General features: G+C 38.5%; 1 pseudogene; it reads left to right on the forward strand.

Moving 5' to 3' along the window:
- The first annotated feature begins 393 nt into the window (after nucleotides 1-393).
- LOC130611667 (phosphatidylcholine translocator ABCB4-like) overlaps nucleotides 394-26892 on the forward strand; it is a 35275-nt pseudogene continuing 8776 nt past the window's right edge.

The raw sequence follows: 26892 nt of genomic DNA on the forward strand, positions 1-26892 counted from the left end.
CATTTACCATTTCACAGTAAGCCATTAAATCTGTCATCTTAAAAAGTCCATATTGGGGGTTTCACATATTAAACAGATACTTGAACACTGCAATATAATTTTTCCTCAAACTATATGTTTTCTATATTTAGAGATGTAGCTATACTATAGTATTTGGTCATAGTAAATTCCTTAGCTTTACCTTATTATCTTAATTGTATTTGATCTGGAAAATCCATTTTCTATTGCACAATTGTTCTTCAGCTATAGCTATCTAAAAGCTGATTTGGACTTTTGTTTCTAAGTTTCATCAAGAAGAAGAATCAAAAGAGCTCATGTTGAGTTACTCCCAGTATGTTCCAGATTGTTAGGTTTATTATGATTCCTTATATTATAATAAAATATGTATCTAGGATGTACATGCGAGAGAACAGCTGGCTAAAAATAATTCTCAATAACACACCAATGAACTTCTCATTGTAGGTGATAATGTATGTCTATACACATCACTCAGTTGTATCCAAGAAGCTATGCATCAAATTCCATCTGAATGTGAAAAAACAGTTTATTATTGTGAGGGTGGTTAAACACTGGTACAGGCTGCTTAGGAAGCCTGTGGAGTCTACATTTAAACATTTAAAACTAGACTAGACATGGCACCAAACGTCCTGCTCTATTTGACCCTCCTTGAGCTAGGATTTGGATTAGATGATCTCATTCCTTACAGAAATGGATTATGGCTCTGAAGGCAGATAAATCCAGTTGAACACACACACCCCCCCCCCCCCCCAGGTCAGGGAAAGCCTGTCTGAGGAGCAGAAAGCTTTGCTTGTATCTTGATTCTATAATTGAGAATTTCCATTTGGGTTATTGAAAACTTGGCTGCCTCATTCCTTTGCAGAAAGATAGTGACAGCTGTATCTATCCTGTTTTGTTAAAAGGTTGATACGAAATACTGAGAGAACTGAAGTCAGGCTAGTTAAAGGACAGGTAAGTTACATGCTTCTTGAAGTTCTTTGAAAGTAGTAATGCTTTTTTACTAGGACAGAGAAACAATAGGGGTCAGATGTACTCCACTCTCTCCTCTCTACCACATTCCTGCTATGCATCTGCAGATGTATTTTTACTCAATAACTCATCATTATGCAATGAGAATGACAGTTTTACTCCTTTTCTTTTTTCTCTTCTTCATTTGGAGTATGGGGAGGGGCAAGGCAGCATGTGAACAAGACAATAGGGCGTAGCAAGACTATATTGGGCATGATAAGACAATGCAGAGCACAACAAAACAAAACAAGGAAGGGTGAGGAGAGGAAAGATAATGCAGGGCAGGCCAAGACCTGTACCTTGCATTTTCCCACTCTAATCTCTATCTGTGCCAGATGCTCCTGCAAACCTACAACCTGCCAGAAACTCAGAGGGAGGGTTCTACCTCTTCTTCTTATGTGTCAGGATACCTTATTCTATTCCTATGCCAGTTCTCATGCCTTTCCCTCAATGCGTTCTCTTACTCTTGCTGTTCCTCCTTGCCCACATCCTCCACTCCTCCTCCTCACCCTACACAGCTCTCATTTTGCTGCCAGTCCTGCCTGCCTGGCAAGCTGGCTTCTCTCTGCCACAACTTCCCTGTTCATCCTTTTTCCTTTACTCTGCTGCTTTTCTCCCTCTCTTAGTAGGTACCAACTATAAGAGAGTAAGGCACAGTTCAATGCATGAATGGCTGCCTCCCAGATGGTTCTGAGGGCGGTCCTGGGTGTATAGGGGATCTCCTGCAGCTGTGCCAGCTCTGCAAGAGCTTCTACAGAGATTCCCCATTTCCTGCTCTTTGGTTTTCTCATTTTCATCAAAATCATGAATGTTTTGACTGATGCCTAACAAATTTCCTAAAATGTTGGAACTGGTCGCATGCAAAGCCCCAGAACTACTTTGTTTTACCCATGATTAAATGGCCCCATATCAGTCAGCTAATTACTTATATCTTTGAACCATGTATTTTCTGTTAGTTTATAAACTGTTTAAAGGATAATACTTAGGAAACCCTAGTAGCTGTATGAAGTTTTCAGTTTTCAATTAGTCTTTGGCACTACAAACACGGAATATCCATCTAAATGTCAGCCAAATAATAATACTGATTGCTATTGGGAAGGTAAATCAAGTTGCTATTGGGAAGGTAAATCAAGTATTCATTGGTACTCTTTTCTTCTAGGACAAAGAACAGACAGTGTAGTTGAGAGACGCCAAATTTAAAATTGATAAAAGAAAACATTTTTATATAATACCGAACAAATCTGCATAGCTCAGAACTAAAAAATATAAATTAGACCAAGAATTTACTACGTATTTTTAACATTTTCTGATTGAATAAAATTGAAATAGGGACTGAGATGCAACAGGTGGTCTGATTAAACTATCTCTCTGTCAAGCTGTTTCATATTAGTCTAATAACGTTTTTCTCACAGTCTTCTAAGGTGTTAAGAACCAGTTATTTTCAGAGACACGCTGTGGGGACACATGACATCATCATCTGAGTGATTTCCAGGTTTATGGTTGGAGGGGGGCTGTTTCTTTTTCTCTTTCTGAAAAGTAAACCCTAGACTTCTTGTTCAGCCTCAGAGAAGGGTGTTTGGTTTGTAAGTAAGCCAGGATGGTCTGCTCCTTGAAGGGAGTATGAAGTTACAAATGGCAAATTCTACTCTTGCTGTACAAACCCCACTGTGTAGGATAAGAATTAGGAATTATTGACACAAATATTATATGGTTCAATTCTGGAACTGGAATAGAACATAAACATTGGGTATATTTGTGATGCAAAAGCCACAAATCTGTGTGATTTACCAGTTCTGTCTGATCTAGCCACATCAGAGCTACACCTTTCTTAACAATACTCATTGAACAAATAAGTCACAATGCCACATAGTTTTATTTTCCAATTAATTGTTGCTAATGATATTGTAAAATACCCCTAATTAATAGAGATTTTGAACCAAAATTAAATTCATTCTGTAGCGTTTTGGCATAAACTGAATACTCGAACAAATGCATAAATTCCGGGTTGCTTTCCCTAGTTTTGTTGCTTTCTGTAGCTTTTTTATTATGCATGCAATGATTAAGAACAACATTCAACTACTGCTTAAAATTATTTTAATTACTTAATTTTAAGTTATTCATTAATGTGCTAGTCTTTTTCAGTTTAAATATGAACATATTTTTTATTTGATTTTAAATAAATCATGAATAAAACACCATTCACATTCATTTGTAACAAATGCACTTAGAATGGCTTTCCTTACTGCCCTCTTTTTTTGTATGTGCGGAGCCTTGTTTTGTTGTAATTGCATGAACAGTACCTAAACCACTGACATGTTTATGCTTCCATAAGAATGAACACAAGTTTTAAAATCAATGTTTTTCAAAGATAATTAAACAAAACAGTTACATGATGACAGCATGCAAACAATTGAAATCCAATGTCTCCAACTTTACTTCATTAAATGAAAGTGGATATCCTGAAACCTAACTTACTTTGTTTTTATATCTCTTGAACATTTTTAAAATCCCTGTCTTAATTTTCATTCATTAAGGGAAGTGTTTCTAAGGCAAATATGACATTTATTCTAAGCTTGTTTTTTTAATCTGTCTTCATGGATTCTGAGACAATGCTTTTTTATTTTATTTTTTGTTTTTATTTTTTGAAAATTGCAAAAGATAACAACTGAAATCTGATTCTGGAACAACTTCAAAAATATTTGTTACAGTGAAGAAAGAGAAATGGCAGCTAGCCCTTTTTGGATTAGAATTATTTTCAATCTTTCTGTTCCCTTTTAGATGTGCAAATTTTCATCCAGGAATAGGAGCTGGCGTTCTTTTTGCTGCCTACATTCAAGTTGCACTTTGGACGCTGGCTACTTGCCAGCAAATAAAAACAATCTGACAAGAATTTTTTCATGCTGTATTGAGACAGGAGATCGGATGGCTTGATGGTAAATGATATAGGCAAACATAATGCTAGACTTGTAGAGTAAGTATTAAATACCAGTTCATTGCCAACAGAGTATTAGTTCTAACAACTGAAATTCAGTTGTAATACTTCCCTCAGAGCAGTGTTATTTTATCTTATTAAACTCCTCTGTAGGTTATGCTATTATTTATACAGATCCTGAGATCTGTATTATAGAGTCATAGAATCATAGAACGATTTGGGTTCGAAAGGATCTTAAGATCATCTAGCTCCACCTCCCCTGCCATGGGCAGGACACCTCACACTAGACCATGTCATCCAAGGCTCTGTTCAACCTGGCCTTGAGCACTGCTAGGGATGGAGCATTCACAGCTTCCTTGGGCAACCCATTCCAGTGCCTCACCACCCTAACAGTAAAAGATATATCTATATTCCTTTTTTTATATCTAACCTGAACTCCCCCTCTTTAAGTTTGAACCCATTATCCCTTGTCCTGTCGTTAATGTCCCTGATGAACAGTCCTGCTCCAGTATCTTTGTAGGCCCCCTTCAAATATTGGAAGGCTGCTATGAGGTCACCATGCAGCTTTCTCTTCTCCAGGCTGAAGAGCAGATCATTTAAATGGAGCCTGAGGGACAGAGATGTTGGGGAATGCTGCTCCATGCCCCCTGTGGCTGCAGACTTGTAGGTGTATTGAATGGCAGGTGTTACAAACGTGGTGGAGCACTGAAAAGTGTACTGCATCCAAAGAGTTAATTTCTGTCTTTTCCTCACTTTCTTATTTGTTTGAATGTATTTTGTTTGTTTTGCGGGTTTTTTTTCAGTGACATATCTAAGATTAATAAAGCAATAGGGGAGAAATGGCAATGTTCTTGCAGGCAGTGACTATCTTTTGCAATGGATTTACAACTGGTTTTCCAAAAGGCTGGACATTAACATTTGTTATTCGGGCACTCTGTCTGGTTCTGTGATTCTCTTCAGCTCTCTGGTCAAAAGTAGGCAAGAAGTGAGAGTTTTCAATGAACTTCTGTAGTCCTATTTGGTATCCGTAAGACTTAAAAATACAGTCTGGCCCTTACTGAGTTTAAACCTTGGCAACATATAGAAAGGTGTGAGCAGGTGCATGATGACACTGGTACAGCTGAAGAAGTGTGGTGCCTCCAACATACACTCAGCTATACCTCTGCAGAATTTATGTAAGTATAACACACCCTCATATGAGAGGGTAGATAAGCAGTACCTTTGTCTTTTTCACTGGGCTTCATGACAACTACACCAAAATAATGAGTACTGACAGTAAAATAAATGCAGAAATGAAATAAAACAGCAGAGCTGTGGTCATCACAGGTAACTGACAGGAAGTTCTGGCAGGAACCAGCTGTGAAGCAGGTTCCCTGTGACGAGGCCCATTTGTGGGCTCTGACCCCAAGGCAAGGAGGGCATTATCCCTGGGGACCGCACAAGGATACAGGCAGACACAGCCAGGCAGCTGGCACACTGTGAACTCTGCTCCACATTGTCCCTTTGCTCCCAGTAACTTACTGAAAACAGTTAAGTTTCACACAAAGTGGATCTAGCCCTCTGAGAGAGAAATAGAAACTATAGAAGCATAAACTGCTTTTGGCTATGACTTGCAAAAGAGTATCAGAGTATCAAGTACCAAACAGGTACTGAATTTCAGTGACACTGGCCAGCTTTGCCCTTTCAGACAAGATGAAAATCCCAACCCTATTTAAAATGTGCAGTTGTTAATGCTTCATAGCACAAGTACCCTGCTATAGCTTCATCTGCAAGCTACTGTGTATCAGGAACATGAATGTTGCCATGCTTTTTGGGCAATTGATTGTCCTGACAAAAAACCACCCTTCCTGGCTGTTAATCTCTCTCCCCCAGACACCATAGTGCTGCAAGTATTTCTAACTGTAAGGGATCTTAGTCAGCTCCTCTGACTTTCCATAGTGATAGAAGTACAGAAGAACTGAAAATACCACCTCATTTTTTTTGGCAGAAGGCAACATGCATTTGTGTAGTTAATACATTTTATGCAATGCAAACATTGTCATGATGCCCTTCAAATTTCTGCCTTGTAAATTAAACATGGGATCTTTTATAAGGCTATATAATTAAGACAAAGCAAAAACAGCAAATTCAGTACAATGAGTTAAGAATTCATAGACATCAGAACAACACTTGAGGTAGTTCTGGTTTTATTTGAATGGGAATGTTAAAATATTTTGCTTCTACACAGATAATTTCTGTATTCACCAACAAGGAGTTAACTGCATATGCAAGAGCAGGAGCTAATGCAGGTGAAGTCCTGGCAGCAATTCAAACTGGCAGCATTTGAAGGGCAGAGAAAAGAAATTGAAAGGTGAGAATAAAGTTTCCATACGTTGGCTGTTTCTGTAACAGTTGCTAAAGAGGGTTTACATTTATTTATATCTTTGCTGCCGATTTTTTTTTCCTTTTGCTTCCTTTTTGTTAGTTTTGAAAAGCATCTTCAAATATGTAGAGATGCAGTCCCTTTCCAGAAGAGAATATGGTCTTGCAGACCTCCTGAATCCAGTAAGAGTCGTAAGCCAAAATGACAGGCATGTGGCAAGAAAAGACAAGTGTAACACTAAGGTCACAAACCAATACATGCACATGTATTTAGTTGTGTTATACTATGGGACCTCATTCTTGCCATCTTTTTGATCTTTTATCTGAAGGTAACCAGCATGATCACAAAAACTGACAGGAGTTTTAAAAACTCAAAGTTCAGTAACAATTATGTCGTCCACAGAAAACACATACCATCCCCTGACGTACTTTTCCCTTTATGCTTCAGCCACCACATCTCCCCACCTCAGGCAGCTAAAATAAGGCCTTTGGTAACTGTGCCTGGCTTCCCAGTTCAGTCCAGCATACTCCTTTAGTTAACCAGTGCTGTTCGCCATCCTCATCACTTCTCATCACCTCTTTTCAGACTCATCCTTAAAGCACAGTTTGCCAGCTGTTTCCTGCCGTGTGTGCAATAATGTGATATAGCTCTTCCTGCATGACTCAGAACTGAGAAGGGCTTTCCATGTTACTGCAACCTATTCCTGCTATTGTAGAAAACCAATGTATCATCTAATCCCCCTGCTAATAAGTGTAAAAGCTCCACCCTAAAACCAGGTAGACTTTTTAGCTACACTACAGCATGGAGGATATTCTACTGTTCGACTGTTTGAAGATTGGACATCTTTTTCCAGCAAATTATATGCAGTTACTACATATGAATTTGTTCCTGTACCAGCACTGAACCTTTGCTTTAGTAGTTTCCACTCATAAGCTTACTTTCCTGTGCTGCTTAAGAAATAAATCATAGATTTTCTCAGGTGGCATCTTGCTAGACCAATCATATTAAGTTTCTTTAGTTATGCAGTATAGGCTTGCCATTTCACTGGTCATCTTTTTCCTTTAGTGTTGTCATCTTTTATTTCACATAATTACAGTTCATCTAATTCTCTTATTGCTACCCTCCAACATAGTGTATCTAACTTTGTAAGATATTTTGGTATTCTTTTGCCACTGGTCCTCTGTACTCATCCTCTCAGTTTTGTACCATCAGGAAATTTCATTATCATGAGTATTGCTTGCATGCCCGAATCACTAATATAAGTAAAAACAATAAATCCCAAGACTGACTGAAGAATTCATGTTCTCAAATACCTTGGGTATTACATCTCCCTGCTGAATGCTGCTGTCTTCCTTTGAACAGTTTCTTACCCTACCATTCTTCTGCTACTTTAAAACTACTGCTTAATTAGTAATTTATCCTATGGCTTTAGAATAAATCGGCATCAGACAGCATTAATGAAGTCCCAACGGATTAGTTTTATTGTGTCTAGCCCCTTTAGAAAAGACAGTATTAAAGAAAAGTAATTGGGTTTTAATCCTTTGCTTTCATAACTCAGGACATTCTTAATTTAATGAAACTTTTTAGGATTTCATTTTGTTTCATTTCTGTTTACTTCTGATTATTTTCTTCAGGATTTATTTGCAAGCTTTATGTGCTGTTTTTGTCAAGATAAAAGTCTGCAGTTTCTCAGGTTACTGTTTCTGTTCCAATGCTTCAGTCCTGTGGCTCTATCCGCAATTTGAAAATAATCACCAGAAGCCTTTGCTACTGGACCACTGTTATGTGTGCCAGTTTATTCAATACTCTAGAATAAAGAGCACATGATCACCATGAGAAGCACATTTCTTCCTTACTGTTTTCCCTGTCAGGTCAGACATAGTAATTAAAATACCCTAATTCACATTGGTCATCCTGCTTTTGGCACCATGCACTTTTGTGGTATTTTTCTACTGAAAGTTGATGCTGAATTACAGTTTCAAAGCTAACCCTGGGGAAATTATCATCTCAATGCTTTTTAATTTCTAAGACCCAGGAAATGGAAAACCACTGCTGCAGACCTTTTTTGTGGAGATTCATCTGTAATTACATTAACTAATTCAATCATTTTATCCTTGATTTTTGTCTATATCCAGCTTTATCTTAACAGCCTTAAATTAATTTTTTTAAAAAGGTCCTTGTTTTTGTTCAAAGACTGTTTAAAAAATAAAAATCTCAGCTATCACTTCCCAGAGCACATGGGCCGTTCAGCTGTTGCTGGCATTTGATTCTTTAATCTGTATTTATTACGTTATGATGTGCCTCTTACTTTCACACACTTCTGACCAAATTGCTCTCTCTGTTCATGTCCAAACCCAATCTAGACTTTCTGATACAAACAGTAGCCCGATAATATCTTTTACAGTCATTCTCGAGAGATATTTTTACATAATTCCATCCCATTTTCTCCATATCACCATTTCTCTTTTAAAATATCCTGAAACACTCATGCAACAGTTATTCCATCCTTGTTGTCCTTCTGATCCAATGCCAGTATTTTCTCCCATTATTGATTCTTCTACTCCCTTGAATCCCTGTACTTTCATGGATCTTCCTATACATCAGAATTGATTCTAGGATTTTTCCAAGTCTCTCCCAACTTTTACACTTCCTTCAGGAAGTTTACCCTCAACCCTAGACACCTACTGCAAGGCACCCAGATGGAGTCTGTATATTAGGAGGAGGCATCATTCAGCCTGCAGGGGTGGTGTCCAAAGTGGCTAGGGGCTGGGGTTCAGCATGGCAGTGCTCATGCCATTGCTTCCTCCTGGGGAGGAGGTCATAGCAACCAGTGCAGTGACAGATGTTCCTTGACTGCCTCTCAAGATGACAATCAAAGGTCTAACCACAGCAAGGGTGTTTAAGGTTATGGTGAATCCTCTTACATCTTTTCAAGAGAACTTAGCTCTGAAGTGCCTGTATACAAACACATGCAGAGTGGTGAATAAACAGGATGAACTGGAAATCTATGTGTGGTCACAGGGCATGATCTCACTGCAATTATTGAGACATGGTGGGAGAGCTCACATGACTGGAATGTTGTCATGGACAGCTATGTACTTCTTAGAAAGGACAGGTCAGAGAGGTGAGGTGGTGGAGTTGCTTATGTGAAAGAGTTCTACCCAGATGAACAATTTGAGAGTCTATGGGTGATAATTAAGGGACAGGTGATTATGGGTGACACTGTGCTGGGTGTTTACTATAGGCTATCTGATCAGGAGGAGGAAGTTGATGAGGCTTTCTATGGGCAGGTGGATATAGCCTTCTTCTGGTGAAACTTCAACCACGCAGATAATTGTTGGAGAGATAACATGGCCCAGAACACAAACTCCAGGAAGTTCCTGCAGACTGTTGAAGAAAACTTTTTGTTAGAAGTGGTGGAGGAGCCAATGAGAAAAGCTGTGTTGCTGGATCTTGTACTAACAAACCAGGAGGGACTGGTTGAAGACATAAAGGTTGGGGGCAGCCCTGGAGATGTTCAAAACCCACCTGAACACATTCCTGTGCAACCTGTTCTTGGTGACCTTGCCTTGCAGGGGTGTCGGACTAGGTGATCTCCAGAGGTGCCTTCCAACCCTAATGATTCTGAGTCCTTCCTGTGGCTGGCCGCTGCTTACTTGTTTTTTTAGCATCAGTAATACTTGCTCACAGTTGGAAGATTCCATTGAAAATCACAAGGTTAAAGCTGTTCAACAGATTGACACAGTGTTTTCCACTCACCCAGGACTTGTTCCAGCTAAAATTGATCAGCTCAGTATATCACAAGATATACTGACAAGGCAGTCAATACATTTTCTTCTACTCTTATCAAGATCTTTCTCTGGATTGGATTACTGTTTACAAAAAATATTTTATATCTCTTCAGTGTATTTTATGGGAAATTTATAAATACACATAATGAAAGAAAGAATCATTTCCTGTACGTTTTGGGTTTTTGGGGGGGAATGTGTTTTTTTCTTTCCGATACCAAAAAAAGAGAAGATGCCAAACACACTGCTATCAAAAACGTCTCTTTCAGCCAACATTTCTATGGTTATTGCTTTCTTCTTATATATGCATCTTGGCCTTTCAGTATGGAACTGATCTGATAGTCTTCGATGACTGTACAGCCAGAAAAGTCTTTACAGTAAGTATTCAAGGGTAGCTGAACAATGATTATGAAAAATACTGAAATGATTCTGAAATCCCATTTGTGACCAAGCAGGTAAGCCCATTTTATCCACTCCAGGGCAAAGCCATATATGTGAGTTTGTATTACCAACACACTGCAGAAAGTAGATGGGAAGGGGCTTTGCCCTCATGTTCCCGGTGAAAGCCACTGGTGGAGCAAGAAAAACAGGAGCACCTGCAGCTGGATTTCTTCCTTGCCTGGCATGCAGCACATGACTGCAGAGCAGGGCTTATTGCTGATCCCTGCAGCAGTCTGACTCGCTGTCACCTCTTCCAGGCCACTAGCAATTGACACTGTAACATAAGCTTGGTTTTTATTGGAATAAAAGTGCAAACAAGCCTTTATTTCCAACATCTGAAATGAGTGGCAGAGTTGCATGTGTTCAAAGAAAACACCCACACACCTAAATGTCAGACTCAAGGCTGAAAAAATTAATTAGAAATTAGAGTCTGCTTTTGGCCTGACAAAGGATTATAGTTTCACACAAAGAAGTTTCCAGTTTCCTCAAACATTTGGTTCTGTCCTTGCTAGCATTACAACAGAGAGGATTAATGTGCCTTTATCTTTTGGGTTGAATTACTCCTGTTTTCATGTTATTGAAACTATTTTTTTCTATATTTAATCACAGAAGTGATTAAATTGTGGCTATTTTTTTTTTCAGGTGGAATCAGAAATGTCCTTCTATTCTCTATAGTCACTCTGAAGAAGGATCCCAGCTATCAGCCCTCACAATGTCCTTCTTATAATCCAGGTATGGAGGAAGGAAATTTGACCTACTAATGGAAATTTCCTATCAATGTTCACCTTTCGTTTAAAGGATTGCCACTGTTTGAAGCCTAGAATCAATGCTGATTTGATTCTAAGCTTCCTCATACTGCACAGGATGCATGGAACTGCTTGAAGCAATGATAATTAATATTGTCAGATAAGTAAAGCTATCTAATGAGCATTATGTGGTATGGGGCTTGGTGTTTAGTTTGGGTTTTGTTTGTTTCCTTTTTTAAGTCTTTTCTTTCTATATTACTTGGAGTTTTTAGTGTTGGACACATAGGAGCTGCCTATGCAATCTATAGTATTATAGAAAATAATACTATAGATTAGTATTATTAGTAAATAAGACAGTATCTTTGTCATGCTTGTCATCCAAAAGTGTTGAATATCTGACTTTCTTTCTGAATTAAAATTATCAACTGTGCGTATGATATCATAACATTTAAAAATTCCACCCAACACAATTTTGGATATAGGACAAACATCTAAGTAGTGGAATATGAGCCAATAAATTTGGAAGTTGCAAATTTCTACCAGTTGTTATTTTATCTGGTAGCTTAGAAAACCAGGTTAAAGAAGAAAAAGAAGTTATTGCAAAGCTTGCCTGAATAAACATACTTCAATCTTCATGATTAAAAAAACGCAATTCAACAACTGAGAGAGGATGCTAGACCTTGTGTAACTATGCTCACGTTATTGATAATATTTTTTCAGCTATCAATATTTAAAAGACTGTTTTTACAGTGACTACATCTGTAGTAATTCGGCAATGTAATGTCTACTTTCAAGTCATGAATCAATATTAAAGTATTTGTATAGAATCATAGAACAGTTAGGGTTGGAAAAGACCTTAAGATCATCTAGTTCCATCCCCCCTGCCATGAGCAGGGACACATTGCACTAAACCATGTCACCCAAGGCTCTGTCCAACCTGGCCTTCAACACTGCCAGGGAGGGAGCATTCACCACTTCCTTGGGCAACCTGTTCCAGTGCCTCATCACCCTCACAGTAAAGAACTTCCTCCTTATATCCAATCTAAACTTCCCCTTTTGAGGTTTAAACCTACTACCACTTTTCCTATCACTAAAGTCCCTGATGAAGAGTCCCTCTCCAGCATCCTTGTACAGAGGTGAGACTGACTGCTCTGTAATTCCCTGGGTCTTCCATTTTTCCCTTCTTGAAAACGGGGGTTATATTTCCCTTTTTCCAGTCATCGGGAACTTCACCTGACTGCCACGATTTTTCAAATATGATGGCCAGTGGCTTAGCAACTTCATCTGCCAGCTCCTTCAGGACCTGCGGATGGGTTTCATCAGGACCCATGGACTTGTGCACATTCAGGTTTTTAAGATGGTCTCAAACCAGATCCTCTCCTGCAGTGGGCCCAAGGTCTTCATTCTCACAGTCCCTGCTTCTGCCTTCCAAGACTTGGGCAGTTTGGTCAGAGCACTTGCTGGTGAAGACTGAGGCAAAGAAGTCATTCAGAACCTCAGCCTTCTCCAAATCAAGGGTAGCCAGTTCTCCTGATAGTTTCCAGGGAGGGCCCATTTTATCCCTAGTTTATCTTTTGTTTGCTATGTACCTATAGAAGCCTTTCCTTGCGAGATTTAACTCTAACTGGGCCTTAGCTTTCCTGGACAACATCCCTGTATTCTTCCCAGGCTGCCTGTCCTCACTTCCACCTTTTATAAGCTTCCTTTTTCTCCTCGAAGTTTTCTGGGCAGCTCCTTATCCAGCCATGGAGGTTTCCTGGCCCTCCTGCTGCATTTCCTTCAAGTTGGGACACAATACTCCTGAGCTTAGAGCAGGTGATCCTTGAACATCAACCAGCAGTCTTAAGCCACCCCCTCCCTCTAGGGCTATATCCCATGGAACCTTACTAAGCAGGCTCCTGTTTTGACCTGGACTGATGGCTGCATGCATTTGTGAGTAATTGCAGCTACTTTGCAATGAGACCTGCTATGCCATATTGCATGGTAACATTAACTTCTAGGATTTCACAGCCTTGTATCATGCTAAAATGTCATTAGAAATATAAAAAATGGCTTTTCCCCTTTTCTTGACGTGTTCTGCCTAGGAATCTGAAACTGACAGTGCACCTGATGCTTGCTAGCTATAAAACAAACCATGTTAAGGGGAATTTGGAATTCCAAAGTATTTACTTCAATTATCCTGCTAAGCCAGATATTAAGGTATCATGCATAGAGGTGATACAGATTCTTTTCAAGATAACTTGATTGCCTTACAGAAAAATGGTTACTATAACTAAAAAATGGTGTTCAGGAGATAATGGAGACCTTTGCTTTTGTGTAGAACTAATAACACATTTTAGCTGGAACTGGTTAGTTAAATAAATTAAGAGCCCACCTTTTGAAGTAAAATGCAGCTACAAGAAATTTCCAGTAAGAGCTAGAAGGTCCTTGTAGATGCCCAATATAATGAAAAACTCTAATTGTTATAATATTCATTTTAATACAGAAAAATATTATAGTAGTGTACTGATCTCTCAAATTTTCTACACTATAAGTCTGGTAAAAATATTTCTCTGAGAAACTGGCAACAGATCCAACACCTACTTTATTGCACTTAAATACAAAAGCCGTCCCTTTGAAGGAAGAGATTGTTTTGTTCAAGAGCTCTTGACAAGTTAATTCTTGATGGAATTAACTGCGGGAAAGGTTTGAATGATTTCTGAAAATACATTTATTAAGAATGTATTGGAAAATTTTCTTTTCCAATATGAAGTAAGTCTCATTTTACCCATCTATAACAGGAGACCGATTCCCATTTTGTTCAGGTAGAATATGAAGACAGAGAGGAGCAGGGCTTTCTTAGGCAGCTTTTAAAGGAATAGACAAATAAAATAATCATTTTATCAGTTTCTAAAGAGATCTGTTGAAATCATTTGGCACTTTGCCATTTTAATCAATATGAAGACTCTTTAGCAAGTTCTGCATCAAGTTTCTAAAATGTTTATCACATTATCTAGTATTAGGGAGGGGCTTTGTTTCTCACTTCTTCCTTTATCTATTACAGAGGTCACCTTTTTAGCTCTTAATCATGGCAAGAAAGGGTGAAGCATGTTGCATAGCAAATGAAAACAAGAATGATGAGCAAACTAGAGAATGAAAGGAAACATAATGTATCAATGGAAACACACTTGCATATTGTTAAGTTGCTTTTGTCTACCGACAACAGTGAGATCTAGGAGGGTAGTTTGTAACAGAAGACTTCACTCTGCACTTCTGTGTGATGCAGATCTATGTGACATCAATAGCTGGGAATTAATCCCATGTGATAGCTGCAGGAACACTTCCACCACAAGGGCTGCAAAACCTGCCCAAGACACAAAGCAAGCGCTTGTGTGCAATGCCTGTGCCAAACTTGCTGTCATCATAGCTACATTTTAGCAGGGTTTGAAAAGGCTATGCTGCTTTTCTAATATTAGCTTGTGGGAAGATGGAGGTAACACATAAATAATGCCCTCAGATAGGCCCATTCTACCTTTTAGCACTTTTTACCTTACATGTTTATGTGTAAGAATATACTGTGAAGAGACTTTATTCTCACTTCAGTGAAGGACGAAGTATTTGGCCCAAACCTGAAATCAGTTTGAAACCAGATTGAAACAGTGCAATGTTTCTATTTGCTTCTTCAGTGTTTGGATTAGGCTCTTAGGCTCTTGGATTTTATCTAATTCCCCAGTCTAACTTCCATGTAAACATCTAACAGTGTAGTAAGCAGATTACCGTATAAAAACTCGCAAAACAAAGACTTCAGTTGAGTTTGTCTTGATTTCAGCTGGGGTAGAGTGAGCAAACGGCTACATGGTACTGAGTTACCGGCTGGGTTTAAACTGTGACGAGTTCTGAGGTAGCTTAACAGTGTAAACTAGATTGTCTCAATTCTTATTTGCTCATTTTGACATCACCTGAATTTCACAATTCAAAATATTCTTGTGTTCTGGGTTCAGCAGTAGCAGTCATTTTTTCTCCTTGTTAGTAGCTGGTGCAGCGCTGTGTTTTTGACTTTCGGTCTGGGAACAGCGCTGATAACACCGATGTTTTTAGCTACCGCTCAAATGTTTTAGTCTGAGCAAGGACTTTGTGAGCCTCATGCTCTGCCAGGGAGGAGGGGAAGCCGGAAGGAAGCAGAGACAGGACACCTGACCCAAACTGACCAAAGAAGTATTCCATACCACAGCACGTCATGCCCAGGATGTAACTGGGAGTTAGCCAGAAGGGCTGGGAGACTGCAGGGCTGGAGTTGGTATCGGTCGGTGCTTGGTCAGGCTGGGGGGGTGAGTTATCGGTTGGCTGGTGCTGAGGTGTTGTATTCTCTTCCCTTTTTGTTTCCTTTATCATTATTATCATTGGTGGTAGCAGTAGTGATTTGTGTTATACCTTAGTTACTAAACTGTTCTTATCTCAACCCATGGGAGTTGCATTCTTCTGATTCTCCTCCACATCCCTCCGGGAGCAGGGGGAGGGAAAGAAGGTGGGGGAGTGAGTGAATGAGCTGCATGGCTGGGTTTAAACCATGACATCTTGATAAAAATGGCAACTCTTCAGAGGCCTTAGTATTACTGAGATAAAATAATTCTTGCTTTATCCTGTTGTTCTGAAACAAGAATAGTTCTGGCAAGCATTTAATGGAACCTCATCTCTCCCACTTCTTTTAACTAAGAAGGTCCTCATGATGGCTGCCGACTGGGTTACTCATAATGAAATAATGTGAGTTTTTATATAAACATGGAAAAACAAATCTATGAATAGTTTCTCCTTGGTAACAAAAAAAAACAAACAAACAAACAAAAACAAATATCCAAGGCAAGGTTTCCTTTCATCTCATTACACAGATGTTTACACTTCTGTGTCTCTCTGCTTCTTGAAGTTTTAGAGAAAGCTACAGCGGAAATCTCCCCTAGGCCAACAGCCATTTAAGTGGGAAAGAAAAGTTCTTTTCCTCTGAAGCTGCAGTAATTGCTGTGTGGCATCTTCACCACCTCTCTGAGACTTAGCAGTAAGTTTGCATGGAAAGCAAACCTTACTTTTGCAGTAAGTGTGGAACGCCACATTTTGAATGGATGAGCAAAGGAAAAACCTTTACATGGTGCAGTAAAACTCCACAAACTCCACATCAGCCTCTTCCTCTTTAATAGCTAGAGCTCTGCAAATTTTTACTGTAGTTTTTAGAGTTTCTTCAAATTTACCCTGACATTTTTACATACCGTTATGTTTTTCATCACCTTTCTTACATATGGAGATACTGAAGGCTTGAATCTCAAGGTGGCCTTGGCAGTGCCCCTGGTTGGTGGCAGCTGCTGTGGGAAAAGTACAACTGTTCAGCTCATCCAGAGATTTTACGATCCCAAGGAAGGCAGGTCAAGATACCTCCAGGAGATGACTCTGTGTGTCTGCACATCTAGCTCTGGAATCACTGCCCTTGTTCCAATGACACAGTGAAGTCTCCCCTAAAAGGCATGTGCCATCCTGGGGAGAGAGATTCCTTACCCAAAATGCTTAGTGAAGGATGAAGCTACCCAATGTAAGCAAAACAGCTGTCCTGCTGAAATAATTTCTCCTAAATGTTCTTGCGCCAAGCAGTTCCTTAGAAGGGATTCTCAAAAATCTTCCTTCATAGAGGAAGCTATCTGTGGAGCTCAATATGCAGAGATATCCAGAGCTTCCTCATAACTTTTGAGAATAATGTTCATTTTATATCTTTAGTTCATGACTTGGTGGGCATTTGAAGAACTATTAGAGTTCCAGGGACACAAAAGATTAGGCAGGTATATCCAAGTAGTTGTGTATCCTTTAGTGGTTTAGTGGAAGGAGAAGCTGCTGGGGCTCCTGCCACTGATGTCGCTTTTCTTTACACTGTCTTTCTCTGTTGAAAGGACTGTGCCACTGAGTGTTTTGGAAATGTGTGTGGTTGCCTTGAAGTTTGAAGCCATGGTTGGAGAAAGAGGGGCACAGCTGACCAGAGGCCAGAAGAAAAGAATAGCAATTGCCGGAGTTCTGGTTTGCAATCCTAAAATTCTTCTGCTTGATGATACTGAGAGTGAAGCAGTTGTGCAGGCAGCACTGGACAAAGTCAATATTGATCAGTTGTGAACTGTTCTTATAAGTGCCCATAGAATTCAGTTAATGATATGGGTAGGACTGAAGCGCCGCAGGCTTTCCTAAAACACTTTTCTCTTTGGAGAGCTCAATATGGAGAGCTCAGTGTGGGCTAAGAGCTAAATATTATCTGTCAGTTTTGGGGATCTCTGTGGGCTATGTTCTTATTAACAGCCAGCAAAGAAATTCAAAGCCAACTTGCAGGCATCTTCAAGAGCAGCTGCTACATGTTGACTGACATCTAGACATAACTTACAAATCATACGGACAATTGAAAAGTAATAACCAATCCTGTATTTCTTGTTGTCTGCTTTAAGCAAATGTATGAACTGTTTACAAAACAGTTTCACCTATTCCTTAGGCTGTATCAACTATATTTATTGGCTTTACACTTGCTCTGTTTCTCTCTTTTACTATGCATTTATGCTTATGCTCTGGGTGAACACAAATTCCCACCATTGCATTAACATTTTCAGCAATGATCGCAGTTTATCTATGAACAATATCTTTAGAATAAATTTTTTTCACCAGATGATATTCTGCCTCAGAAGTACCTTACTCTACCCACTGTGCATGGTTGTGTCTGGAAGACTCAGACCACATGAGATGAGATGACCACCAACATGAGAACCTAGGTTCTCATATTCAAAGGTCTTTTAGTCCCTAATGCTCACTTGGATTCCTAGTTGTCACTAATTTCAGCAACAGTTAGACTATTTGTCCACTAGTCCTAATTCCTGATAGTTCACACTACTTTAAAACTATGCTAGCTGGCATACAGAGATATCTTTCTCCCAGCCCTGTGAAGTGCCCTGTAAAGTGAATTCCAGAGACAGGAGAGCATAGAACTGCTGATTAAAATATATTTCATGGGTTCCCAACTAACTGCTGCAATATAAAATTTATATAAGTAGTTTAAACAAGTTAGTTAGCCTTTCAAATCCCCCACCTATCTCTAATATATGTCCTATAGCGTGATGCATCTCCTTGTTGTCATCTCCGGCAGAGCATGCCAGAAAGACTTCTTAGACTAGACTAGCTCTAACTGCTGTTAAGCAAGGCAAAGCTAAGCTGCTGTGTGCCAAGCATCCATTTGTTCTCCTCTTGCCTACTTTTTACTCACTGTGCTGATCATATAGCTCTATAGAAGGTTTACATCAGATACAGAGTAGACCACTTTTCACTGCTAGCTTTACCAAACCTCTGCTGAATCTCTGTTTGCTGTTTATGTGGATGGAGCGTTCCGCTTTTTATAATGAAGGACCTTAACATTTTGATGTGATTTGAACTTTTAAAGGTCATCTCAGACTTAGTGAAACTCTCAGACTACAAGAAATTGCATACCATTTTTTATAAGATGGTTTGAACGGCTGTCATTTTCAGTTCTTAAAAGAATGTGACAATATTAAGATAACAGGTTTAGTTGGAAATTCACTGAGAATACTTCAAGCATTACATTTGTCTATTTCCTAGTTGTAAAACACTTACTAAGCCATTATTCTAGCAGTTCAAAATGTTAAGCAAAGGCCAGAGAAGTTGTGGCTGTCCTACCCCTGGCAGTGTTCAAGGTCAGGATGGACAGGGCCTTAATGAACCTGGTCTAGTGGAAGGTGTCCCTGCCCATGGCAGGGGGGTAGGAACTGGGTGATCTTTAAGGTCCCTTCCAACCCAGATCATTCTTATGATTCTATATGACTATATGATTTGTAAACTGAATTATATAAAGCTTGGAGGGTCATTAAATATTAATACAATTTTATTCCAGCACACACGGTCACAATTTGCCTGTAAAAACATTTTTGTTACGTTGAACTACATACTTCTATGATTTATTTTATTATTTGTGAGTAATTAAAAATACGGAAAAACAATGTGTGTAGAAGTGTGATTTTAAGTAGAATTTTAGATAAATATTTTCAGCTAAGTCAAATGAGTAATTTAGAGCATGTAAAATTGTTAAGTGATTAATTTTTAATATATGTGAAATGCTCTGAAATAGAATTATCATTGACATGCTTAATGGTAGCAAATAAATTCCTGAAAATTAATATATAATTAACCTACACTTGCATGGGAACATATTCCACAACATGTAAGGAGCAATTCTTTTAACCTTCAATGCCATCAAATGCAAAAAGTCATTTAAATGGACAATTTCTTTTGCTGGATATTCCCATGAAGGCTAAGTACTTTCAGGGAAAATCTCAAATTGTTATTTCTAGAAGAAATGAGAGCTTTTGTAGCATCCATTGGTCTTTTCCTTCTTTCACGTTATTAGTCTTGGGTACTGAGTAACAGTAAGAATTTCTGCAGTTAATTAATACAGTATTTAAAGATCAGTTAGTTTGTTATTGGAACAATACTTTGTTATTGGAAATGTATGTGCAGTTATCAATGGGGCCTTGCAGCCTGTATTTTGAGTCATCATTTCAGACATTATAGGGAGGCGTATAAAAGAAGTAAAAATATTTCATTGTGTGCTTTATCTTTCGTCATTGTTTCCTAATTACAGTTATGATAAACCAATAAATCGATACATTTTTCAACGTGCAGTGCAAAAGTGAGGAACAGGCAAAGCTCCTTGCTTACAGAGAAGGCAAAATGTCTGCTCAATGTCTCCCAGAGAAGTGACGCAAATTGCAAATCCTCAAGCAGATCAGCTCACTGGTGTGGAATGAGGAGAGGTTGTGCTGTGATCTGTCTGAACCTCCTTCACCCTTACCTCTTTATGGAAACCAATGTGTTAGCACAAGCTGTATAGGCCTGAAAGGTGATGCTTGCACTGTGTTGCGTATGTGTGCTCAGAGTATGTGTGATGCAAAGCAACGCAAAAGCAACAAGATGAAAGGGATTTGATATAGTGCTTCTCAGTAGACTTTTTATTATAGAGAGCATTTCTGTAAACCTGAACTTATGGTGTTAGAAAATGAAGTTACATTCTCAAGGAAGCAATTCTTCATTTGTACTGGAGGGAATTTTCTAACACTTTCTATTAGAACACACCGTTTTGTTGGAAAGGTATTAATATCAATACAGTGTGGGATATTATTATAGTTATGACAGTGCAGCAGAGAGACACAGTGTGAGAGTACAACTGTATTTGTTTATGTACCCCTATGTCACATGCCATAACAAGAAAGAATATATGGTTGTGTTACTTGCATGAGTTGTAGAAGACAAAGATTATCTCATCTGTCTGCTACAAGAATCTGAATCAGTTTAGAAACAAATATAGCCCTGGAAGCTGAACCTCAGGTTCATGTTTTGAATGTGAATGTTTTGGGATGAGGCTCTTGGTCTTGTTTCCTCAGGGTTTGGTTTTTTTGTTTTGGTTTGGTTTTTCTTGGGTTCTATTTTTTTCTTCACAGCTTCACCACAAAATGGAAAAATAAAAACACAGCAAAATCTGCATTTACTGGAGCACTTTTTACAGCATGCCAAGATATAGTATACGACATGAAAGATACTGAAATAACTTATTTAAATTTTTTGTACTCATACAAGAGGTGTTACCTTCCAAAGAACTGCATAAGGAAAGAGTATTATGTTGGTGTTATACTTCAGCTTTTATTGCAGAGAGCAACAGAAAACATTCCTGAGGGAAGGGCAGCATGATGTGCAGTTGCAGTCGTTCAGTAGTTGTCCCCTGATCAGTCCAACATGGAAAATAACTGACAAAGAGCAGAACAGAGATATTGGCAAAACCTGGAATTAAAATCCTTCCTTTGTAAAACATTAATTTACTCTAAAAACTTTTTAAAATCTTTTCAGGCGTGATAGGATATATAGCAAATCTACATTAGAAAATTCAGATAATTGCACTGTAAATTTTATTGCTATGGACCAAACGAGGCAAACAGGAGTCACTTTAAGCAAGCAATAGGTATATTTTTACAAAGACAAACTAAATTTAATTAAAAAAATTAAAACCACATTTTGACTGTTACTCAACATTCAAAATATGCAAACAAAATCCAACAAGAAACCCTGTACATTCTCAAAGATCTTTTTAAAAGAATTTGAGACCTTGAAGATCTCAAACCTTATAAAATGTATTTGTGTTATCTAAATTTACCTTTAAATGGAAAATTATTTCCGTAACAAAGCAAACTCTTCATACAACATAAAGTTTTGGATTGTGTTAACATACAGAAAGCAAAAAATCTGTTAGTTACTGAGTCTTAGTCTAAAAAAAATAATGGGTCTGTAAAATATAACACATCATATTAAGAACAATTTCCATGTTTCTCTCTCAGTAACTAGTCATTGTTTCACATGCAATAATCTTCAGCCAGTGACTCCAGAAATGCTATTCTAGAGTCTTAAGACATGCCTCAACATTTTGCAAGTGTGAATTGCAATAATACCTACTGACGTAGGTTATTCACTGACACGTGTTACTGATTTTATCTTGCTTAAATACTAAGGAAGCCTTCATTCCCAAGACATGTAAAATCACTTGAGATCTATAAACTTCAAAGAAAAAACACCAGTTTAGTTCAACAATGAATGGACTTGTTATAACTCTAAATATATATAATGCATACAACATGCATGTAACAGTAACAGGAGAAATTATTGTACTGTTACTTAAGTAAACCAATTTCCAAATCTTTCTGCTATAGGAGTTTATAGCAAAGGGAGAGGGTGCCATCAAGGAGACAAGCAGCATGCATGCACTACTGTTCTTAGATTTTGGACTAATTTCTTCTGTCATTTCTTTTTCTTCAATTAAGTTTTCCTTACTGCTCATGAGATGTCAGTCACTACATCGTCAGCTGTGCGAAGTTCTCAGCACTATAGTGTTAAGCAATATATAAGAAAAATGATGATAAACTTTTACTATCAGATAGGTTCAAAACATAGTAAGAGGGTCCAAATGTTCTCTGTGCTATAAGCTGGCCCCATCTCCCCAGCAAAGGAACCTTTGTATGAAAGGCCCACACTGTGTCACAGCCTGTGTAGGAAAACCCAATACTGACAGCACTGACAGTACTGGTAGTACTGCTAGCTGCACAGGTGTAGATCAGGTTTTGAATCTTCTTCTTAAGTGGTGCCTCAACACCTTCCCTGGGCTCTCTGCAACACTTCTGCCCGCATGTGATGGGGCTGGACTGAAACTATTCTACACATACCTACATGAATTCAACTCCTTGGATTTATAAGCACACCAAAAGTAACTGAGAAAGACCACATTATATGTGCTTAATTTAAGATTACTCACAGCTCCATACCATGAAAGTTAAAACAATATTTCAAATCACCTCTTCAGTCTATGGGATACATCCTTCTGTTTATATAGGATCAAATAGTATTGACCATGATTTCTGAAATGCAGTCTAAATTCTCATGTACACATAATTGCTCATATGGGAATGTATATTTGTCAATGCATGGACTATTCAGTATCATAGAATCTTTAAGTCATAGAATACAAGTTTGGAAGGGACCTCAAGGATCATCAGGACCAACCTTCTTGGCAAAAGGACAGCCTAGATAAGATGCCCCATCACCCTGTCCAGGTGAATCTTAAAAGTGTCCCATGTTGTGGAATCCACCACTTCTCTGGGAGATTATTTCAATGGCAGATTGTTCTTATTGTGAAAAGTTTTCTTCTTGTGTCTAACCAGAATCTCCCCAGGAGTAACTTGTGCCCATTAGCCCTTGTCTTTTCCATCTGACTCCTTGTAAAAAGCGAGTTTCTTCTTCTTTGTAGCCACCCTTTAAATACTGGACCAAGCACCAAGCCTCTTACTTTCAAGTGACCAGTTTCTGTTTGAGAGCAGGTGTGAGAAAAAAAATCCTGCAATTAAAACAGTTTAATGGGGCCTGAAGACTATTACAGGGTATACACTTGTTTCTTTAAAAAAAGTCTCGTTCTCTGCTCTACACTTACAGGTGCTAAATTCAGCTTTTAAAAATTTTCATTACCTCAGTTGCAAGTAGAATTTTTTTTTACTTAGTAATATTCTTTTTGATATTATATGCAGATAGTCACTTCATTTATCTGAAAAGAGACAAAAAGTGTGATTAGGTAATAAAAAACCTCGGTTTTCTTTCTCAGAAAGGGTTTCACATTTGACAAAGCCGGATAAATCGTTACAATGAAGCTTCGATCCGTGGTATTTAGAGCAATTCTGAGACAGCTAAAAGCATTGTATTATTTAGGTTTTTGGAGCTTTAGAAATGCTTCTTTTTTTACGTGCCATAAATTGGCTTTGTGTTTATTTAAGTAGTCATGCTGAGATCATACCTGTAAAGTTGCCACATTGATTTCTTCAGCTCAGTTTAGAAACTGACTGGACTAAATCTTCATAACGTGTCCAGGTAGATATTTTAAATGGTTTTAAAACCTTTTCATTGATTTAACTATAGGTCAAGCGTAAGAAAGCTCAAAGGTAATGGTAGTGTTTATGTAGCTTATTTAATACAACCAAAGCACGTTTGGACTGAGGACCAGAGAAAGTAGGCTGTAATCTAGAAGATTAAATGTGAAATTCAGATCTCTCTTCATGGTCAGATAACTCCATTTGTATTTGTGGCCAAGGTCCACAAATAATTACCAGCAAAAGTTACAGGACCTGCATATCTGACTAGCTGCACTCACTGAATGTGGCTGCTCCTTCGTAACAGGCACAAAGCCAAAGACAGCCACAGTAGGGGTCCAGGGTATGAACAGGGCTCTGCTGTCAATAGAAGTACATTCAGCAGCAGAGGGAAAACTGTTTAAAATAATCAGCCTGAAATCCAAACCCAGCAGTCGCTAGTTGCTAAGCAGTGAGTAGGACGGCAAGGATCCAAACTCTGTGCATAAAGAGCCTTATCACCATTATTTGATGGCTGGCATTAGCTGCTTCCTGGAGCTGGTGCAGTGGCCAGCTGCTCAGCATCCCTGCTTTGCTGCAATGTGTATCATGTACCAGTGCAAACTGGTAAGCCCTGTCTGGGAGACTGGTGCAGCCTGCACTGGTACCTGCCCTGCATGCTTGCCAGCATTTCCAGCACAGCCAGCACTAACTCAGGTGATTTTGTCCCTCTTTTGGTGCCACTCCTGTCCTTACCAGTTGATTTTCTACGGAGTATTTTAACTCAGCACATATTTCATGTTGGTATTCAGTATCTTACTGCCAATCTACATTATCAATTCAGTCCTTCCCTGAATTTCTGTCAAATTTTACTCCCAGCTGACCCACTTGTAGGCATACATGTGATCCCTGAGGTGGTGCAAAGCAAAGCAATGAGAGACCAGACACATCACTCCCTTGTGTTTCACTCCCGGCAGACAGTGGTCTATTCCAAACATGTCCAGTATGACAGCATGTCTGGGACCAAAGAGGAGGTTTCCAAACAGGCACAACCACATCACTTCTTCAGCCCATACAGCTGAGTGGAGTTTTTGTGGTCTCCACAGAGACCATATTCCTTTTCTCCTTTCCGTTCATTTCCTCCTTGAGAAATTTCCAAAGCCAACCTCAGCCACATCAGCTTCCCCTTCATTAACCCTGTTTATTAGGGACCCAGATGACCCTTCTTTCTGGTTTAGATGGGAAGGGATTATAGGTCACTTCCTTGGGAATTAAATTCCATGAGACTTTTTGACTAGCCCAGGAGGAGACTGAGGTCTCTGAGAGCATGCTGAATCTTAACAGATCCCTGGAGGAAGTACTTTAAAGACCCTAAAGGTAACAGAGAGATTTTCATGTCATTATCTTCACTTTTCTCACTCTGGTGTGAAAACAGTGTCCACCTGGCATCATGTTCAAGTGTCAGACACTGCAAAAGTGGGACCTGGGAGTGTTCTGTGCATTACCTCCAACACATATGGTGCGTTCTCCGTTTCACGTAATGCCAAAGCAGTCATCTGTCTATGTGAGCTTACAGCCAGATTGAAACTGTTTGTTTTGCATGTTTTTTTCTTTCTTTCTTTAACAATACAGTACTTTACTGCACTTAAAAATAATACCTCACCCTCAATAAAATCCCAAGAAATAATAATGTATCATGTTTGTTGATGTCCAGAGGTTATGTATTTATACACTAATGGGAAGAAATATAAAAGCTCTTACATTAACCTTATGAACAGTTATTACACAAAAATACAATATTGTCGATAAGAATTATGTATGTATAAAGTAATAAAAACTCTTACATTGTTTATTGGTATTGATCTTTTGGACCTGATATTTGGCGAATCTGGAGGAAAGATAGCGTGAATATTTTATTTTTACTTCCAGGGTTTAAATAAGACAAATGTTTTGCATGAAATTCAGACATTTTATTTTTCAAATTGTTGGTTTTTTGAGTGTGTGTTTTAGAGTCACTGATCCCTCAGACCAATTAATCTGAATTGCTGATGAGATATGAAAGTATATGAGTCACAAGACATTTTCCTCTGAAAATAGTCCTCCAGATGAGAAAGAGGTAGTCTTGAGTAATCTCGCAGCACTGCATATCATTTTGCATATGTCTTCTCAGATGCCACAGAGATTTTGCAGCAACACTCAAGACTTTGGAAACACTTCAAAGCAGACTTACAGATTTCACAGTATGTGCAACTGACAGAGAATGAAGGTGGGGTTTTAGCTTTATAGCAGGAGAAAGTACATTGTTTAGTAGTCTTTCCAGGTGCATGTTATGCATCCAAATAATTGTCGCTAAATGGCATATTTCTTGGTATTGCTATTTAGTGAACATCTGATCATCATGTTAAATTCACAAGCAAGAATTTCTTGTAAACTACATTTTATTTGAAATAAGATGGTGATGTTTGTGCTATTGCAGAAAGGATATACAGGCTGTTAATACAACTTAGGTTTGCATTTTGTGTTCTCATATCTTTTTTAAACTTTTATGTCTATTATATTTGTGGTTACATGTAAAGAACAACACATGATGTGTGTCACCCCGTTGCAATCTGAAGTAATCAAGTTCTCTTGTGTAGCCTAATGAAGTGATATGCAGACTAAAGCTTTTAAGATTGAACAACTCTATTTCATGTTGTAGGAGATCAGTTGGTTTGATGATCCTAAAAATATCACTGGACCATTAATTATGAGACTTGCTAATGATGTCTCACAAATCAAAGGAGTAAGTAATAAGCATTGGCCTTTCTCATATGTGGTTTAGCATAGACTAAGTTACAGACTGGATTTGATAGGTAGAAATCTTGCACACAGTCATCTGGAAGCTGTTATTAAATAATATTTATTTTGGTGTCAAGAAAATCTAATATTATAATAGTAAGATATGTAATTTTATAGGTATAGATATATATAACTTTGCTTTTAGCTCACACTGGCGTTCGGTCCTGTTATCACTACTATAAATGAGTCTTGAAGGGACTCAGCTTATTTAATGTTATTTATCCAATCTACTTAGTTGTCTGGAGAGCACCGTGTTTTCGTGTTAAATGTTCCAAATATTAACAAAATGCTTAAGTGTAAATGAGGATTACTATCATTGCAGCAC

This window comes from Pezoporus wallicus, unplaced genomic scaffold (genome assembly GCF_028554395.1).
Source record: "Pezoporus wallicus isolate ANWC-B61680 ecotype Strahan unplaced genomic scaffold, APGP_CSIRO_Pwel_v1 scaffold_2584, whole genome shotgun sequence".
In the NCBI taxonomy this organism is placed as follows: Eukaryota; Metazoa; Chordata; class Aves; order Psittaciformes; family Psittacidae; genus Pezoporus; species Pezoporus wallicus.